The sequence below is a fragment of the Puma concolor genome, chromosome B1, assembly GCF_028749965.1.
Source record: "Puma concolor isolate L17-30 chromosome B1, mPumCon1.1.hap2, whole genome shotgun sequence".
NCBI classification, from domain to species: Eukaryota; Metazoa; Chordata; class Mammalia; order Carnivora; family Felidae; genus Puma; species Puma concolor.
The window spans coordinates 131253327-131274382 of record NC_141670.1 but is presented as its reverse complement, the minus strand read 5'-3'; the positions used below and the strand labels follow the sequence as shown (position 1 = coordinate 131274382).

The window sequence follows — 21056 nt, the reverse complement described above, 5'->3', positions numbered from 1 at the left end:
CTCCAGGCTCTGAGCCATCAGCCTAGAGCCTGACACGGGGCTCGAACTCCCGGACCGCGAGATCGTGACCTGGCTGAAGTCGGACACTTAACCGACTGCGCCACCCAGGCGCCCCAGAAAGAAGGTTTTTAAGATGCTAGGCTGTATTTGTACAAACAGATTTTTCAAATTAGTTTTTCCACTGTGCCTTCTGATTTATTCCCTTTCCTTTTTGGGTTATCAATTTATTTGTTGTCATTTCCCTTTCTTTTCTGACTCTATCATCCCACACAATATCTTTGCATTATTTATCTTCCTATTTTAGGTGTAACTTTGATTTTACTTGTTTTCCTCATTCTTTGATCTACTTAGAAATAATAAAGGAACATATTTCAACAATAGTGAGAAATAACAAAACTTTACTATCACTACCTTTGAAATACACCTTCAGAAGTCATGGCTGGTAGGGTTGCTTCAAATGTTACATGAGCAAAATGGCTCTGTATTCTTAGAAAGTGCATTGTGTCTATGTTTGCAGTTAAATGTACATATACATCTGGGAATGAGAAAGTTCTGTTCTTCAGAAGAGAGGTTTCAGTCACAAAGAGAATAGCAAGAAAACACTTTAAGTGGCATGAAGAAATTATTAATATACAACTACTAGGAGACAAACTAGTATAATTGATTACTAGAAAGTAGAAAAGATCCAAAAGAAAAGTGTAATCTATGTTATAATCTTACAGAAGTAAAACTCTCAATATTGTCATTCTTTTGAAACCAAACTAATGGTTGGTTTACAATTGAGCTTACAATTTTGAGCTCCTAAAAAGTAAAAGCTATACTCAGTTAACACAAATATGTGTCATCTCCTTTGATTTATAGACAATCATGATTATTATTCTAGGTTATTGAAGTTATTTAGATAATAAATATATGCTAAAGCTATATGTAGATGTTTGGTTTAACTTGGGATGTAAAAAGCTAGAAAGAACCTGGTTCCCACCCTTATGATAACAACAACAAAAGAAAAACCTGAAAAAATATAAATCCACAACATTTTTTCAAATGTCAGAGAGCTACAGTAACAGGGCAACCAAGTTACCTGAGACAGAAGTAAAATGACAGTTTACAAGGAGAGACTAGATACAGCAAAGTTAGGTAACGGTAAGAATTCTGTTAATTTCTAATTAACAAATTGGTAGGGGTCGAATGTGGGCTAGCAAGAGGATGTAAGTATAATGAGAATGTGCACCCACTTATAGGCTCTTCTTTACAGATTTCACTGGATACTCACAAAAACATCTTGCAAGATTCCTGAGAAAGTGTTCCTTGAGCTAACGATTTAAAGAAGGGAATAGCAGCTGCTGTAGGAAAAGCACAAAACTCCACCCAGGTTCTCCTTCCTATTATCCGTACAAAATAGACACCCAAAATACAGGGAGAACAGCAGACCCACTGATGAAAACTCACTGCAGTTGGGGGAATAGAAAAAAAAAATCTTTTATTCCTGAGACAGGGGCAGGAATATATGATAATCCCAGAACTACAAGCAGGTGGGGAGGCTGAAGCACTGAAAGGCTGCATCTGTGAGACCCAAGGACACAGTGCCTGCCTAAGATTTAGGGTTAATCACAGGAGCAGAAAATGCCTCTCTCTATGTGCCACAGACTAACAAGCACTGGGTTATCAGTAATAGAGGAATTTGGGTAGGAATATTACAACAATATGGAGAGAAGCCCTCCTGGAGACACAGCACAAAGGAGAGACTAAAGATGAAAGTGGAGCCAACAGTTAGAAAAACCCTCTGGCAAACTATCCCGACCCTAAATGAAAGGTGTGGTTAGAGAAAATTGAAGCCTGTGGGTACCTGTAGCAACAATAACAAACCCAGTTCAACTCTGCCTAGACTGACCTAGATTCCCATACCAAACCTCTGGCAGAAGGAATGACATGCCTATTTTCAGGAATATAGTTTATTGACCTAAGTCTCTACACCTTACACAAGATGTCTGGCTTCCCACAAAAATTCTGAGGCACAAAGAAAATAAAGAAAAAAACAACACACTGCCAAGAGATAGGAGAAGAAACAGAATCATATTCAGATATTGCTGCAGATATTGGAAATATCATAAAGAAGAGTGAAAATAACCATAATTAATATGTTAAATACTCTGATGGAAAAGTTTGATGACAGGCAAGAATAGATGTGTAATGTCAGCAGAGATGGAGTTGTAAGAATAAATCAAATACCAAAGCTAATTATTAAAAGCTCAGAAGGAGAGATGAAGAATGCCTGTGATGGTCTGATCTGGAAACTCAACAGAGCTGAGGAAAGAATCAATGAACTTGAAGATAGGTCAACATAAGTTACCCAACCTAAAAAATAAAAGGGGAGAAAAAATCAGGGGTGGGGGGGGGAATAAAAGAACAATAGTTGTGGAGCAATATCAAGTGGTCTTACTTAGGTATAATTGAAATCTCAGTGGGAAAAAGAGAATAAGGCAGAAGAAAAAATTGAGAAATAATGGCCATTAATTTTCTAAACTTAATGACATATGCCAAATTACAGATACAAAGAAGCTTAAAAAACAATGAACAGATAAAGAAGAGTAACAACAAAAAACACACCCAGACATGTCATATTCAAACCACTGAAAATCAAAGACAACATTGAAGGTAGCCAGAGGAGAGGAAATAAACACATTATATACAGAAGAACAAAGATGAGAATTACAGATTTCTCATCAAGAACCCTGCAAATTAGAAGGTGGTGAAGTGATGTGTCTAAAATTGCAAAAAGGGAAAAACAAAGTGGCAACACAGAAGTCTGTAGTCAATGAACATATCTTCCAAAAATAAAGGTGGCATAAAGACTTTTCCAGAAAAAAACACTGAGAAAATTCATTGCTGGCAGGCCTTCATTACAAGAAATGTTAAAGGAAGAAGTGATGAAATGGGAAATGGAATAAATGAAACTAAATATAAACTTGGCCTTAAAAAAATCATATATAGAAATATCTGTTTTAGATTCATATATGATTTATGACATGTTATGATTTAATTTGTAGATCTTAAATGAGATTAAGTTATATTTACTACTAAGGTTTTACCAAAAAGAGCATTATCTTAGTCTGTTCTGGTTGCTATAACAAGAATACCATATAGACTGCGTGGTTTAAACAACAAATGTTTATTTCTCACAGTTCTGGAGGCTGGGAATTCCAAGATTACAGTCAGCAGGTGGTGTCTGGTGAGAACCTACTTCCTGGTTCCTCATGGCTAGTTTCTTACTCTATCTTCACATGGCAGGAGAGGTTAGGGAGCTCTCTGGAGTCTCTTTCACAAGGGCACTAATCCCATTTATCAGGGCTCCACCCTCATGACCTAATCACCTCCCAAAGGCAAGAAAATACTATCTCATTAAGGATTGGTTTCTGAATGTAAATTTTGTGGGAATACAGGTGTATAGCCAACAGCATCATATTCACAATATTTTTACAGTTTATGCCTCCTACCTCTGTTACAGATATTTTGCAGAAATTTCTTATGGTGTATATATGCACTTAAATATCATACAGTTTTATTATGGTTATTAAAGTTAAAGATGAAGCAGAAACTGTGCACCCAGTATGGTATAGAGGAAAGGCAGGAACCCATGCTGTTAAAGTCTGAATGGTTCATTAATTCCTTTGCTATTCTATATTTCTATACTCAATGATTTGTATAATTTGTATTGTCATGTTGTTGCAGTCTTCTCTTACCAAAATTGCTACATTCTTTTGTAATTAAAAACTATTAAAATGCTTGAACTGTTTTAACCTAAATACTAATTTTACATTATGATATGGTTTAACCAAAATTTTTCATTAATCAAGGGACTTTTGCCTATTCTGAACTCATTCTTAAACAGAATGACATTTAAAGATTACAAATTGAAGTACTAAATTTAACAGACAAGAAACATATTGTGGGATAATACTAGAATATAGAATAAAAGGAATATGATCTTACTTTCATATTTTCCTTTTAAATAATTTGTGAGCTAATTAAGTGAATTAAGTTACTGTCTTTAAGAATTAGGAACAATCAGAATACTCTCTTAGAACTTTGGGAGTTTCTGATCATTAAACTGGAATCTCATTATCAAAGTAGTCAAATTTTTTATGCTTGTTATTTTATAATTCTTTTACCTTCTATATGTTAATAAGTGTTTATAAGTACTCACAAGATGCTAGATTCTGCCTTTATTAAAATTTACAGATAAGTGATAAGACCACTAATGACATATAAAGCTTATTTTAAGGCAATATATTAAAGGAATATATTAGTAAATATATTTAGATTTAATACTTGGGCCCAGTGATATAATGGATTTTGAGAGTGAACTTAATCTGTTGCGATTTTTCTTGAAGGTTCAAATAGGTTAAGTGTTTCCGAATAGAAAATATAAGTTGCCATAGGCTAAAAATATGAAATTATAAATACTCCTAGGGATTATTTATTTCAATCCATCCAATACAAATAAATTCTTGAGAGATTAAGCGATTTTTCCAAAGTTCAAGGATTAGTGGCAAAGCCAGGGTTCTAACCCATTTCTCTGCTTCTTCTTCCAAGGTTCTTTAATGTTTCTATCAAGATATCATGTCTTTTTCTCCCTAAATTCTGTGGGAAGTTTTCTTCTTTAAAAAAAAAAAAAAAATGAAGTTTAGTTTTTGAGCAAGCAAGCGAGAGAGAGAGAGATCACAGGAGAGGAGGGGGAGAGAGAGAGAGAGAAAGGGAGAGAAAGAATCCCAAGCAGGCTCCCCACTGTGCGATAGTGACCTGAGCCTAAATGAAGAGTTGGTTGCTTAACCCCTTAACTGAGTAAGCCACCCAGGCAGCCCTAGGAAAGTTTTCTTTCTTCTGTCAAACTAACAGATGATGCCCAAGTAACTCTTGAAAGTTGAATACAGGTTAATCAATTGAAGAATGTGAAAAAGAACAGGTCCAGGAGGATGAAGCAGCATGTAGAAAAGCATGGCAGAGGGCTGAACACAGTTTCTTTGAGCAGCTGTACATTGCTCATAGGGCAGACAGATTGTAATTTGTGCAATGGAATTTCCTTGCAGTGTTGGAGAGGGTCAGTTTCTCTGTTAGAGATAAAACTAAATTCACAACAACAAATGTTATTTATTTATTTTTCTTTTTAAAAATAAGTGTTGTATTTTTGGCAAAAGACAATGATTTCTTATTAAAACTTAGGTTATTTTTCTTTATTCATACAACATTTTGTTTAAATAAGCACTGTTAGATTTCTCAGATAACCTGTAAACTATTTTAAGTCCACTTGTCAATTTGTGAAATGAGGCAATTATGACATACGATCTAATCTTTATCTTAAAGAATTAAAGACGGTTGGATATGAATATAGATCAAAAAATGGTTGTTGCTTATTTATTTTTGCTTCTTAAAGAACAATCAGACCAAGGAATTCAACTCCCTTAACATAAGTCAGGAAATCTCCATTTTGAGTTGTCCTTTGAATGCTGCATACATTACTTGGATCCTCGGGGGGGGGGGGGGGGGAAGTCTCATTATTGTTAAGGCAATGACAATATTATGTATAAATTTCAGTAAGTATCACAATTTTTGATCATTTAAAACATCAGTTAAAATGAGTTCATTTGTTGTCACACATATAATCTCTGGGTGAGTAGCATTCTTCAGTTTACTAAGAATCCTGATGTACAAACACTGCATTTGTATCCAAATACCTCCATGTTGGCCTAAAACAGATAACATGTTAAGTACACCCATTAATCTGCTCACCTGGTGACACGTAACTCATTTATTGTTCAAGCATGTTCGTGTTGATCTGGCGTATTGCTCACTCCTTAAAAATGAAAAAAATACATCCTGTATAAATACATAATGAAACATCTTCCAAGAGACATAAACATTTGAAATTATGATTGGTCTCTGAGAACTAAAATCAATACATAATAGATCTTGGATCTATATATGCAAATTAGCTTAAATTGGAAAAATCTGACATGACCTTTAAAATGTGGCTGTATTAGGCCTCAACATAAAATCTAAGGAAAACAAACATCATCAACCATAAATAGAGGGTTTTGTTATCATTAATACAGACAAAAAAAAAAATTTTAAAGTCAAGAGGTCAAGCATTTAAATACCCCTTCATGCATAATCCAGGAAACACTTGAATTATTGATCCCCTGGTAGGTATAATTTATTGTGGAAATGGGCACATCAGTCAACTTAGCTCAGTGATTGAGCATTTTCTTGTCTGTATTATTATATGGTCTACATGCATCTTTCTTTTTGTGATATATAATCTGCTTTCCCATGTGACATTTACAGAGGGAACATATGGTTAGGATTTGGGGGCCCTTAGGCATCTGATTCCTCTAGCAGTAATAATTCAAATTAGAAATCAAAAAGTTGACGTTGAATTTTACACAATTTTCATGTGAATCTTGTTCAGAAAATCTGTCCATAAAAAATTAATTCATTCTTTGTTTTTAAATATGAAAGACTAAAAGTATAATTTTGGGAGACTGAAATTGCTTTGAGGAAAGTTTTCCTGGGAGACTCCCAGGAGAACATTCTCTAGGACCCCTTCTGCTTTCATCCCCTACTCAAAAGTCTTGCTGTTTATTTAGAACAATGTTGTAAATATCTATAAATGCAACTTTTATTTTCTTAGTGTCCTTTTTTGTAGGCTTTATAGCATTTAGAAAGTTGATGGAAATAATAGATGCACATCCAAGTTAAATGAGAAACTTGTTATCAATCTCTGGTCAACAGATTGAGGTAAATCCTTATGTTAAATCAAGAACTTTTGCCTAGAGTTACATTTTTATCTGTTATATGTTAGTATCTAAAATTAATAAGATATTATTTTAACTTATTTGTTAATCATTGCTTTTGTTTTAATTTACCTTGGAAAGGAAAAAATCATTCCTTATAAATAAATATGAATTGGACACTGCAATTCTTTTATAAAAACTTGCTGTTCATAATCCATTCAATGCATATTTCGGAGTAGTTTTGGATTTGTAGCCTCGGTCTCTTCAAAATTTTATTTCCTGAAAGATATTATTTAGGTTAAAAAATGTGATATATAGTCAGCCTTTTTTGCCTTTTATTTACGATTAATGAGAATATGTTTCTTTGCTCTTGTGTAGGGAAGTAGCCAACAAAAAAGGCAAAATATTTAAAATAATAACAAAAAATAAAGTGAGGTCAGTCTGTCGAGATTAAAAACTTTTAAAAATTACATGAGTTTTTTCCAATCTCTAAGAATTTATGGGTATAATTAGTCATGAATTATGAGCTATAAAAGCTTCCCTCTGGCCCTTTAGGAGTTAAGAGTTGAGAGTCCTTTCCCTTGTTTTTTCATTCCCCCATTCTACCCTTCATGTTGAGGTCAGTGTGGGTAGTTGTGATGGAGGGTCACGATTGCAAACGTTCAGGGAAGAAGATGAAAATTTTCTATCTGACTTCCTGACATTACAAGAGATTTTAAAAGTGCTGTGTAATTTCTTTATAACTAATATTCACTGCATTTAATTAAATTTTTGCATCATGCTGTTTCTAAATCATCAACAATGCAGAGAATATACATGGAAATTGCCTTTTTTAATGGATTGTAGTTTATGTAAACTTATACAAATTATATTTATACTCCTTACTAAGGCAAGTATATTTTAGAAACATTCCTTTGGGAAATACTAGTTGTATTAGTGGTTGTCAGAAGGGAAACCAACATGTTTGAGTGCTGCTGGATATCAGACACCAGGGTAAGTGGTTTATTTAAGCTATCTTGTTTAATTTTCTTAATAGTTATAGAAAATGGGCATTAGCCCCATTTTTAAATGAGAAATCTAACTCTCATAGTGACTATATGCCTATAGCCATTTCCTAGAGCTGCCATAACAAACGTTCACAAACTTGGTGGCTTAAAAGAGTAAGAATTTATTCTCTCACAGTTCTGGAGGTCAGAAGTCTCAAATAAAGATGTGCATGGTTGGTTCCTTCTTGAAGGCTCACAAGAAAATCTATGGCATGCCTATCTCATACCTTCTGGTGGCTGCTCGCAATTCTTGGTATTTGGCTTGTGAACTTATTCCAATCTCTGCTTGCATTTTCACATGGCCTTCCTCTCTGTGTGGCCCTCTGTCTTCCTTTTCTGTCTTTTATAAGGACATTAGATTTGGAGACCACTGTAATTCCAAGATGATGCCATCTCATCTCAAGATCATTAACTTGAGGTGTCTGGGTGGCCCAGTCAGTTGAGCGTCTGACTTTGACTCAGGTCTTGAACTCACTGCTTATGAGTCCGAGCCCCTCGTTGGGCTCTGTGCTGACAGCTTGCAGCTTGGAGACTGCTTTGGATTCTGTCTCTGTTTCTCTGTTCCTCCCCTGCTCATTCTCTGTCTCTGTCTCTGTCTCTGTCTCTCTTTAATATAAACATTAAACATTTTTTTAAAAGATCATTAACTTAATTATACCTGTAAAGGTTCTATTTCCAGATAAAGTCACAGAATGAATTGGATTACCATTTGGAAATATATTTTGGGGGTGACTATTCAGCCCAGTACAATGTGCAATGGCAGAGTCAGAATTCAACTTCTGTTTTTTTTGTTTTGTTTTGTTTTCTGACTTTGGAATACAAATACTTTCCATTGTTCTAAACCAACTCGAAAAATATGGCCCAGGTTCCATATTAGAAACAAGATAGTACTCTTTTTTTTTTTTTAATTATAAGGACAAATTTTATTTTTTTTAAATTTTTTTCCCAATATATGAAATTTATTGTCAAATTGGTTTCCATACAACACCCAGTGCTCATCCCAAAAGGTGCCCTCCTCAATACCCATCACCCACCCTCCCTTCCCTCCCACCCCCCATCAACCCTCAGTTTGTTCTCAGTTTTTAAGAGTCTCTTATGCTTTGGCTCTCTCCCACTTTAACCTCTTTTTTTTTTTTTTTCCATCCCCTCCCCCATGAGTTTCTGTTAAGTTTCTCAGGATCCACATAAAAGTGAAACCATATGGTATCTGTCTTTCTCTGTATGGCTTATTTCACTTAGCATCACACTCTCCAGTTCCATCCACGTTGCTACAAAAGGCCATATTTCGTTCTTTCTCATTGCCACGTAGTACTCCATTGTATATATAAACCACAATTTCTTTATCCATTCATCACTTGATGGACATTTAGGCTCTTTCCACAATTTGGCTATTGTTGAGAGTGCTGCTATAAACATTGGGGTACAAGTGCCCCTATGCATCAGTACTCCTGTATCCCTTGGGTAAATTCCTAGCAGTGCTACTGCTGGGTCATAGGGTAGGTCTATTTTTAATTTTCTGAGGAACCTCCACACTGTTTTCCAGAGTGGCTGCACCAGTTTGCATTCCCACCAACAGTGCAAGAGGGTTCCCATTTCTCCACATCTTCTCCAGCATCTATAGTCTCCTGATTTGTTCATTTTGGCCACTCTGACTGGCGTGAGGTGATATCTGAGTGTGGTTTTGATTTGTATTTCCCTGATAAGGAGCGACGTTGAGCATCTTTTCATGTGCCTGTTGGCCATCCGGATGTCTTATTTAGAGAAGTGTCTATTCATGTTTTCTGCCCATTTCTTCACTGGGTTATTTGTTTTTCGGATGTGGAGTTTGGTGAGCTCTTTATAGATTTTGGATACTAGCCCTTTGTCCGATATGTCATTTGCAAATATCTTTTCCCATTCCGTTGGTTGCCTTTTAGTTTTGTTGGTTGTTTCCTTTGCTGTGCAGAAGCTTTTTATCTTCATAAGGTCCCAGTAATTCACTTTTGCTTTTAATTCCCTTGCCTTTGGGGATGTGTCGAGTAAGAGATTTCTATGGCTGAGGTCAGAGAGGTCTTTTCCTGCTTTCTCCTCTAGGGTTTTGATGGTGTCCTGTCTCACATTCAGGTCCTTTATCCATTTTGAGTTTATTTTTGTGAATGGTGTGAGAAAGTGGTCTAGTTTCAACCTTCTGCATGTTGCTGTCTAGTTCTCCCAGCACCATTTGTTAAAGAGACTGTCTTTTTTCCATTGGATGTTCTTTCCTGCTTTGTCAAAGATTAGTTGACCATACGTTTGTGGGGCTAGTTCTGGAGTTTCTATTCTATTCCATTGGTCTATGTGTCTGTTTTTGTGCCAATACCATACCTGTCTTGATGATGACAGCTTTGTAGTGGAGGCTAAAGTCTGGGATTGTGATGCCTCCTGCTTTGGTCTTCTTCTTCAAAATTTCTTTGGCTATTCGGGGCCTTTTGTGTTTCCATACAAACTTTAGGATTGCTTGTTCTAGCTTGGAGGAGAATGCTGGTGCAATTTTGATTGGGATTGCATTGAATGTGTAGATAGCTTTGGGTAGTATTGACATTTTGACAATATTTATTCTTCCAATCCATGAGCAGGGAATGTCTTTCCATTTCTTTATATCTTCTTCAATTTCCTTCATAAGCTTTCTATAGTTTTCAGCATACAGATCTTTTACATCTTTGGTTAGATATATTCCTAGGTATTTTATGCTTCTTGGTGCAATTGTGAATGGGATCAGTTTCTTTATTTGTCTTTATGTTGCTTCATTGTTAGTGTATAAGAATGCAACTGATTTCTGTACATTGATTTTGTATCCTGCAACTTTGCTGAATTCATGTATCAGTTCTAGCAGACTTTTGGTGGAGTCTGTCGGATTTTCCATGTATAATATCATGTCATCTGCAAAAAGCGAAAGCTTGACTTCATCTTTGCCAATTTTGATGCCTTTGATTTCCTTTTGTTGTCTGATTGCTGATGCTAGAACTTCCAGCACTATGTTAAACAACAGCGGTGAGAGTGGGCATCCCTGTCGTGTTCCTGATCTCAGGGAAAAAGCTCTCAGTTTTTCCCCATTGAGTATGATGTTAGCTGTGGGCTTTTCATAAATGGCTTTTATGATCTTTAAGTATGTTCCTTCTATCCTGACTTTCTCAAGGGTTTTTATTAAGAAAGGGTGCTGGATTTTGTCGAAGGCCTTTTCTGCATCGATTGACAGGATCATATGGTTCTTCTCTTTTTTTTTGTTAATGTGATGTATCACGTTGATTGATTTGTGAATGTTGAACCAGCCCTGCATCCCAGGAATGAATCCCACTTGATCATGGTGAATAATTCTTTTTATATGCCGTTGAATTCGATTTGCTAGTACCTTATTGAGAATTTTTGCATCCATATTCATCAGGGATATTGGCTTGTAGTTCTCTTTTTTTACTGGGTCTCTGTCTGGTTTAGGAATCAAAGTAATACTGGCTTCATAGAATGAGTCTGGAAGTTTTCCTTCCCTTTCTATTTCTTGGAATAGCTTGAGAAGGATAGGTATTATCTCTGCTTTAAACGTCTGGTAGAACTCCCCTGGGAAGCCATCTGGTCCTGGACTCTTATTTGTTGGGAGATTTTTTTTTTTAATTTTTTTTTTAACATTTATTTATTTTGAGACAGAGAGAGACAGAGCATGAATGGGGGAGGGGCAGAGAAAGAGGGAGACACAGAATCGGAAGCAGGCTCCAGGCTCTGAGCCATCAGCCCAGAGCCCGACGCGGGGCTTGAACTCACGGACCATGAGATCATGACCTGAGCCGAAGTCCGACGCTTAACTGACTGAGCCACCCAGGCGCCCCTGTTGGGAGATTTTTGATAACCGGTTCAATTTCTTCGCTGGTTATGGGTCTGTTCAAGCTTTCTATTTCCTCCTGATTGAGTTTTGGAAGAGTGTGGGTGTTCAGGAATTTGTCCATTTCTTCCAGGTTGTCCAATTTGTTGTCATATAATTTTTCATAGTATTCCCTGATGATTGTTTTTATCTCTGAGGGATTGGTTGTAATCATTCCATTTTCATTCATGATTTTATCTATTTGGGTCATCTCCCTTTTCTTTTTGAGAAGCCTGGCTAGAGGTTTGTCAATTTTGTTTATTTTTTCAAAAAACCAACTCTTGGTTTCGTTGATCTGCTCTACAGTTTTTTTAGATTCTATATTGTTTATTTCTGTTCTGATATTTATTATTTCTCTTCTTTTGCTGGGTTTAGGCTCCTTTGCTGTTCTGCTTCTATTTCCTTTAGGTGTGCTGTTAGATTTTGTATTTGGGATTTTTCTTGTTTCTTGAGATAGGCCTGGATTGCAATGTATTTTCCTCTCAGGACTGCCTTCGCTGCATCCCAAAGCGTTTGGATTTTTGTATTTTCATTTTCATTTGTTTCCATATATTTTTTAATTTCTTCTCTAATTGCCTGGTTGACCCACTCATTCGTTAGTAGGGTGTTCTTTAACCTCCATGCTTTTGGAGGTTTTCCAGACTTTTTTCTGTGGTTGATTTCAAGCTTTGTGGCATTGTGGTCTGAAAGTATGCATGGTATAATTTCAATTCTTGTATACTTATGAAGGGCTATTTTGTGACCCAGTATGTGATCTGTCTTGGAGAATGTTCCATGTGTACTCGAGAAGAAAGTATATTCTCTTGCTTTGGGATGCAGAGTTCTAAATATATCTGTCAAGTCCATCTGATCCAATGTGTCATTCAGGGCCCTTGTTTCTTTATTGACCGTGTGTCTAGATGATCTATCCATTTCTGTAAGTGGAGTGTTAATGTCCCCTGCAATTACCACATTCTTATCAATAAGGTTGCTTATGTTTGTAATTGTTTTATATATTTTGGGGCTCCGGTATTCGGCGCATAGACATTTATAATTGTTAGCTCTTCCTGATGGATAGACCCTGTAATTATTATATAATGCCCTTCTTCATCTCTTGTGACAGCCTTTAATTTAAAGTCTAGTTTGTCTGATATAAGTATGGCTACTCCAGCTTTCTTTTGGCTTCCAGTAGCATGATAAATAGTTCTCCATCCCTTCACTCTCAATCTAAAGGTGTCCTCAGGTCTAAAATGAGTCTCTTGTAGACAGCAAATAGATGGGTCTTGTTTTTTTATCCATTCTGATACCCTATGTCTTTTGGTTGGCACATTTAATCCATTTACATTCAGTGTTATTATATAAAGGTACGGGTTTAGAGTCATTGTGATGTCTGTATGTTGTATGCTTGTAGCGATATCTCTGGTATTTTGTCTCACAGGATCCCCCTTAGGATCTCTTGTAGGGCTGGTTTAGTGGTGACAAATTCCTTCAGTTTTTGTTTGTTTGGGAAGACCTTTATCTCTCCTTCTATTCTAAATGACACACTTGCTGGATAAAGGATTCTCGGCTGCATATTTTTTCTGTTTAATACATTGAAGATCTCGTGCCAATCCTTTCAGGCCTGCCAAGTTTCAAAAGAGAGATCAGTCACGAGTCTTATAGGTCTCCCTTTATATGTGAGGGCACGTTTACCCCTTGCTGCTTTCAGAATTTTCTCTTTATCCTTGTATTTTGCCAGTTTCACTATGATATGTCGTGCAGAAGATCGATTCAAGTTACATCTGAAGGGAGTTCTCTGTGCCTCTTGGATTTCAATGCCTTTTTCCTTCCCCACTTCAGGGAAGTTCTCAGCTATTATTTCTTCAAGTACACCTTCAGCACCTTTCCCTCTCTCTTCCTCCTCTGGAATACCAATTATGCGTATATTATTTCTTTTTAGTGTATCACTTAGTTCTCTAATTTTCCCCTCATACTCCTGGATTTTTTTATCTCTCTTTTTCTCAGCTTCCTCTTTTTCCATAACTTTATCTTCTAGTTCACCTATTCTCTCCTCTGCCTCTTCAATCCGAGCCGTGGTGGTTTCCATTTTGTTATGCATTTCGTTTAAAGCGTTGTTCAGCTCCTCGTGACTGTTCCTGAGTCCTTTGATCTCTGTAGCAAGAGATTCTCTGCTCTCCTCTATACTGTTTTCAAGCCCAGCGATTAATGTTATGACTATTATTCTAAATTCACTTTCTGTTATATTATTTAAATCCTTTTTGATCAGTTCATTAGCTGTTGTTATTTCCTGGAGATTCTTCTGAGGGGAATTCTTCCGTTTGGTCATTTTGGATAGTCCCTGGAGGGGTGCGGACCTGCAGGGCACTTCCCCTGTGCTGTGGTGTATAACTGGAACTGGTGGGCGGAGTCACAGTCAGACCTGACATCTGCCCCGGCCCACCGCTGGGGCCACAGTCAGACTGGTGTGTGCCTTCTCTTCCCCTCTCCTAGGGGCAGGATTCACTGTGGGGTGGCGTGGCCCGTCTGGGCTACTTGCACACTGCCAGGCTTGTGGAGCTGGGAATCTGGCGTATTAGCTGTGGTGGGTAGGCAAGTTGCAGGTGGGCAGGAGGGGCAGGCTTAGCTCGCTTCTCCTTAGGGTGTCCACTTCAGGAGGGGCCCCTCTTCCATGGGCCTCTCGTCTGCTCTAGGCTCCAGAGACTCCGTTCTGCTAGTTTCTGGTGGTTTTCTGGGTTAGTTAGGCAGGTGTAGGTGGAATCTAAGTGATCAGCAGGATGTGCGGTGAGCCCAGCATCCTCCTAAACCATCATCTTCCTGAACTATATCACAAGATAGTACTCTTAACAAGATAACTAAATGGCCCCTGACTTTGAGGGGTTTATACTAATGAAATATGGCTGGCTTTTTAATTTCCAAAAAATCAACAATGTCATCTCATTCTAATAACAAAGGGAAAATATAATTTAAGTTCCCTAATGAAATATATTACCATATATTAGCCCTTTGGTTAAGTATATTTTCTGTATCATTTATTATTTTAAAACCAGCAGTTGAGGCGCCTGGGTGGCTCAGTCAGTTAAGCGTCCTACTCTTGATTTTGGTTCAGGTCATCATCCCACGTTCATGGACTGAGCCTCATGTCAGTCTCAGTGCTGAGTGTGGAGCCTGCTTGAGATTCTCTTTCCCTCTGCCCCTCCCTAGCTCATGTGAGAATGTGCACACTCTCACTCTCTCTCTATCTCAAAAAAAAAAAAAAAAGAAAAAAAAAGAAAATTCGATTAGATAACATCATTGGTACACAGATTAAATAACATTTTTAAATTTCTTGTATTAGAAAGATAGACTAAATGACTAAATAAATAGAGAATATTAATTTTTAAAGAAATCTTAAGTGTTTAAAGGGAAAAATAATATATCATCTATGATTAAATAAACTCCAAAATACTATAAAGATTTTGAGTGTGAAAACTTAGGGAAAATTATTCTGTAATTTAAAAGGTTATTTGTAAAAAACATAAATAAAAAAATAAATAAAAGGTTAGTTGGTGTTTGTTTCTGAAAGAAATAATGTCAATATTTAATTACTGAAATATGGGAAATTAAATATTTTCAAAAATTAGATTACCAGCTATATTATTTTATAAAGATCACGAACAGTTATTTTAGAAAAAATAGCTTTCCAATAGTTAAAAATATGTTTACGTTTATAAATATTGCATATAATGAGAAATTTCTAGGTCTGTTTTTTCTTGTTGATGTTGTTTTTTTTCATTATTTTAGGGTAATGTGGCTCATTAATGATAGAGTGTCACAATTATCCTATCTGTTCTTTTGTGTTAAGTATCATAGCATGCAGCCCACTTATGTTTTTACATATATCATAGTAATTGGATATAAATAGCTTGCTTTAAAAGGCATTTGGGTATGTTTCATATTAGAATATTTTATAGCAAAATCTAAATCAAAACAAAAATTTTTAACCTAGTGGCTTTATAGTAACTAAATGAAGATTTATGTCTATAAAGTACAACACACTCTCAAAGTATTTGCATGATAATGTGGCTTTTAAAAATGAAATACTGGAGTTTTTCTTCAACTGAAGTAAAAATATTCAGTAACTAGAAAAAGAAATGAACTACTGAAGCAGTTCCTCAGAACCTTCACTTGAAATCAGGTTTGAGGTTATACAGAATTTCAATAAACTTCAGAGATAGAAAGGTGACTGATCCTAAGGAATCAATTCCATATAGTATTTTTGTAAGAGGAGGAAATGGAGTAGGAATGAGGAATGAGGCTTGCAGTGTAGGGAGGAAAGATATAGAAAACTGGGAGTCAGGATCTTTACATTTACCACTCTAAAGTTAATGCTTCTACTTTTCATTTTCTTCCACATTTCTATCTCCCTTCCTTCGTGTTCTTACCTCTTTACTCACCTTCCTTTGCCCATCTTCTCTCTCCACATAACATAGGGATTCTTAGGTTTGGATTTGGAAGACAATGTGTATTAAATCAAAGATGTTTCTGTAATTAATTCCTAGGACTATTTTAGGTTTCCTTTCCTTAGTTGATTAAAATCAAGTCAGTCTAGCCAAGTTGCTAATAGGTAATATGTAGAAAAGAGAATGAAATATTAACAATGGCCAATTTTTTGAAAATCCTTACATGGTGAAGATATGGAAATAGCTATTTCCTTCCTATTGTATTCCTATTTTTTTTTCGACAACTGGAATCCGTATTGATCAAATTTACTGTCATTATCTCATTTGTTCGGTTATGAGATGTTAGTCACTGCACCTGGGAAATTGCCTGGTTCAGTGGGGGTAGGAGATATGTAAATTAGTAATCATTGTCTTGCATATTCAGCTACAAAATAGAAACATAAATGGACTGAGATTGCAGTCAAATGGAGGGTCAGCTCATATGTGTGGGGTATTTGTGTATCCCTCGAGAGGAAACTATAATTGAAGTACTCAGAAAATGATAGCAAATTGTATCACATCTTTCACCAATTGTAGTTTTTTTCATGATAAATCCTATAAAAGAGAATGAAGATTTCTGTTTACATTCATACCTTTGATTCATTTATCTGTCAGTTTTTTAATGTGTAACTCAGAATGTAATTGGCACTTTACCATAAGCCACTGAGATTAAATTTGATTTTAACTTGATAATTTGAAGCATTTACAGGGCAATTTTGAATAAAATAAATTAAAGGAATGTAAAATTAGTAAATACTGGATCTATATATTGATTTCTCCTTTAAATAGTCTTAGAAAGCAACTCTTTAATAACAGACTATATCACTGCAAGGTAAATGTACTCTGTAATTAAAATGCCTAGACTTTCACATATATCAAAAATATACTATAGGTGAATTATATATACTTTTTTTCTATTTGTGACATTATCACCCACATGGTTAATGCTCAACTTAGTATAATTATATATACCTTTACTTAAAAAAAAAAACAAAAAACTGAAGTGATCATTATTCCAAACTTGAAATTGAGTCATGTTATTTTGATTACTAAACTATCTTTAAATAGTCCAAAAATAAATTGTGTTTTCTTAGATATTATTATAGACAGTAAAATTTAATAGTATTTCCTTCTGATTTTCTATTTTTTTTGATTTTTAAAAAATTTTCAATTCATTTTCAATTATATGTATTTTTTGATGTAGCAAAAAAAGTAACAGAATCTGGAAAAACTAATTCAATTTTTTCAATATAGGCGTTAGAAAAATATTTAATACAGTACTTAGCTAGTCCTGATTCAGAAAAAGGATAGGACTTGGCTTGTATAATTCCCAAGAATACAATTCCTGTTTTTTATATATGAGGTAAATGGGGCACAGAGAGGTCAAGTAACTTACTCAAGGTCACAAAGCCAATTATTTGTGATTTGGCATTTGATCCCATGCATTATGGCTCAAGTCAAGTATATAATACCTTTTAAAATGGGACAATCTTAAGTCAAGAGTATGAAAAATAGAAGAATAGATAGTTTTATATGCCTGGGATTAACACTGATTATGGCCAAAATTTTCTGGTATGGAGTAGAAAATGAAAAACTCATTTTGCTAAAGTAATATTTCTGTTAGTGTTTCTATAGAACACTACTCCCTTAAAAACATTCCTTTTAAATGGGGAGGTGGGAGGATAGTGGGATCAAATCACTTTGGAAAATTCCACATACACTAATTTTTCCTCCTAGAGATTATAATGTATATGAACAAAGTAAAGTCTTCAAAAATTTCTGGTGTAGAGACATGCTTATATATTATATATGATAGAAAGATAGAAAAATAGATAGACAGCTAGCTATCTAGCTATCTAAGTTAAGTAGCTAGCTAGCTAGCTAGCTAGATTCCCTAATAATATCACCCCTTTTATTTTAGGAACACATTATTGTCCTGTGGAATTAGAATTCTATGGAATATGCATTTATAATCGCTGACTGGATTGGAGAGCTTTTATTACTTGACCAGAGATTTTTGAAAATCTACCCAAAAATGTACAAATGTCAAGACAATATGCAAATTTATCTACTACAACCATCGTTTTCACTGAGCGCAATTTTTAAAAATAACTTTTTTTAATTGAAGTATAATAAACATACAGTGTTATATTAGTTTTAGGTGTATAAGATAACAATTCAACAATTCTATGCATTTCTCAGTGCTCATCATAAGTGTATTCATAATTCCTTTTATTTATTTCACCCATCCCCCTACTCACTTCCCTCTGGGAACCACCAGTTTGTTTTCTCTATTTAAGAGTCTGGTCTTTTGTTTGTTTGTCTATTTTTCTCTTTGTTCATTTGCTTCTTAAATTCCACATATGAGCAAAATGATATCTTGTCTTTGTCTGACTTATTTTACTTAGCATTGTTTCCTCTCTATCCATTCTCAAATTTGCAAATGGAAAGATCGTATTTTTTTATATTTATGAGTAATATTCTATTGTATATATGTACCACATTTTTATCCATTCATCCGTTGATGGACATTTGGGTTCCTTCCCTTTTTTGACTATTGTAGATAGGGCTGCAAAAAGATATGGAGATGCATATATCTTTTCAAATTAGTGCTTTCATTTTCTTTGGGTAAAGAAAGATTTCCAGTAGGAATTACTGGATCATATGGTAATCCTATTTTTAATTTTTTGAGGAAGTACCATCCTGTTTTCCGTAGTGTCTGTACCAATTTTAACTTAGCACAATTTTTAAAGTGAAAGTTTTAAGTGGCTTCTTATTCAGGTGATAGTGAATATTGTACATCAAAATATAATTAAGATAAGGGGTCAGAAAAGACTTTATGACAAAATATTCCCAGTGGACCTGAAAGAGAACAGGTCCTTGCTTTAAAGATGAGAATATTTCAGGCAGAAGGTGAAATTAAACAAATAATGTAAATAAAATAGTTAGGGAAGATGAGTTTTGCAAGATACTTCAAAGACTCTTGGCTAATGAGTGTGTCTTCATCTTCTGACAAATTTCCTAGCTTTTTATTTCATGTTTTTCCTCTTCTGTTTTAATAAGCATGTCTTATGTTTATAATAAAGACAAACACATTTTAAAAACTGAGGATACAGGGGCGCCTGGGTGACTCAGTCAGTTAAGCATCTGACTTCGGGTCAGGTCATGTTCTTGCGATTTGTGAGTTTAAGCCCCGCGTTGGGCTCTGTGCTCACAGCTCAGAGCCTGGAGCCTACTTCAAATTCTGTGTCTCTGTCTCTCTCTGCCCTTCCCCACTCATTCTCTCTCTCTTTCTCTCTCTCTCTCTCTCTCAAATAAGTAAATAAACATTAAAATTAAAAAAAAAACTGAGAATGCAGAGAGAACAGAATTAGGGTAACATAAATTAAATTGTTTTTTTTCCCTCAGAGATAAAAGTAAAAAAGCCATAAGTATTCTGCTTACATTGGGAGAATGCGTATAGTTTGTGTGCATGTGCGTAAGAGAGAGAAAGGGAGGGAGGAAAAGAGAAGGGAGTCAATGTGTGATACTGGTGTTTGGGGGAATAGGAGTTTCCAGGTGTGGATGAACGTAAAGAGCAGATCTTGTACTATACTTCTGAGAGTGGATGAGATAATTGTACATGAAATGAAAGATTTGAATTTCTGTTTTGATATACTGGAGAATAAGAATTTTGGGCAGTGGCAAGGTCCAGGTGGTACACATGATCTGAGAAACTGAAGAATGAACAAAGGCACCAAAGGAATGACCAAATGTTTGGTCATGTGATCAAGTTCTTACTAGAAGCAAATGTGTGAGCAAATGAACGACCAACAAATGTGTGTGAGGGGAAAAACTGTAGTAGACTTTAAAGGAGAATGAGATATTTGAGAGAAGATAGTAAAAGAAGCAAAATAGAGAAAAGACAAGCAAAAAAGAGAAAAAAAGAGTCATTGCCATTGTCCATGGTCATTGAGTAGGAGCTCAATACAAACTAATGCTTTTCTTGGTCTAGATTTCACCTTCTTTTAAAGTAATTAGCCATTTTGTTGTCTTCACTTTGGAATAAAGTTTTAAGACTCAAGAAGTCAGTAATCCTTGTGAAAGAGAGAATGAGTCTTTTAGCATAACCAGTTTCACCGGTATCAGTGGGGCCTATTATTACAAACGGTTATATGATCACTTATCTGAACTGTAACTACCTCAATTTTATTTTTCTGTTATCTGCTCTGCAAGCATATTTCTGACAGTGAAAATTTTATAAAAATCGTTTACTAAAATGTCTAGTTTGGGTATCTACTCGTATCTTAGATAAATTACAACTCTGAATAAAACTTGAAGGCACCATTTTTTATTGCCAAGGAAATAAAGTAATGTATGTTCATGGCAGTGAAAATGAAGCCTCTATCATTCTGTTATGGAAATAATATATAAAAGCATTAATTGCTTTCAGAGATTGAGACATCTGTGCTGAGATAGATACAAATTTAATGCTGCTTAAAATAAAGTTAGTTGTTCAAACATAAAAAATAAATTACTGTAATATTTTTTTATAATAATGATTTCCCCTAGCCCATATTTGGAAGAGTACTATTTTTTTAAACATTTGATTTTATTTATCACTAAAAATGGTGATATTTTCAAGATATTTCTGAAAGATTTTAACCAAGTTCTAGTGAAAACTGAAAAAGAAAACAACAATCATATGTTAAGCAGTAAAGATTATTATTATAAGAAATATCATCACTACAGAGGGCTTTCAAAGTTCTAGATCATGAATAATATATAATAGACTTGGTAATCTAGACATTAAGCCTCTGTGATTTGCACTATGCCTTGACCAGTATTTAGAATGTGTTCCAGAATTTTACTTTTTTCTTTGCTCATACAGGTAGTTTTTTTTTTTTTTTTTTTT

General features: G+C 35.2%; 1 protein-coding gene across 6 annotated transcripts in view; it reads left to right on the top strand.

Annotated features, from left to right (window-relative positions):
- Positions 1 to 21056, top strand: part of CCSER1 (coiled-coil serine rich protein 1) — a 1329329-nt gene that overhangs the window by 1031495 nt on the left and 276778 nt on the right. Inside the window, exon 12 of one of the 6 annotated variants that reach the window (XR_015250351.1) lies at positions 125 to 5388. The exons of the other annotated variants lie outside the window; for them this stretch is intronic. The gene's annotated coding sequence lies outside the window, so the exon portion shown is untranslated. Of the gene's footprint in view, positions 1 to 124; positions 5389 to 21056 lie in introns of those variants that run through there. 6 annotated transcript variants of the gene reach the window in all.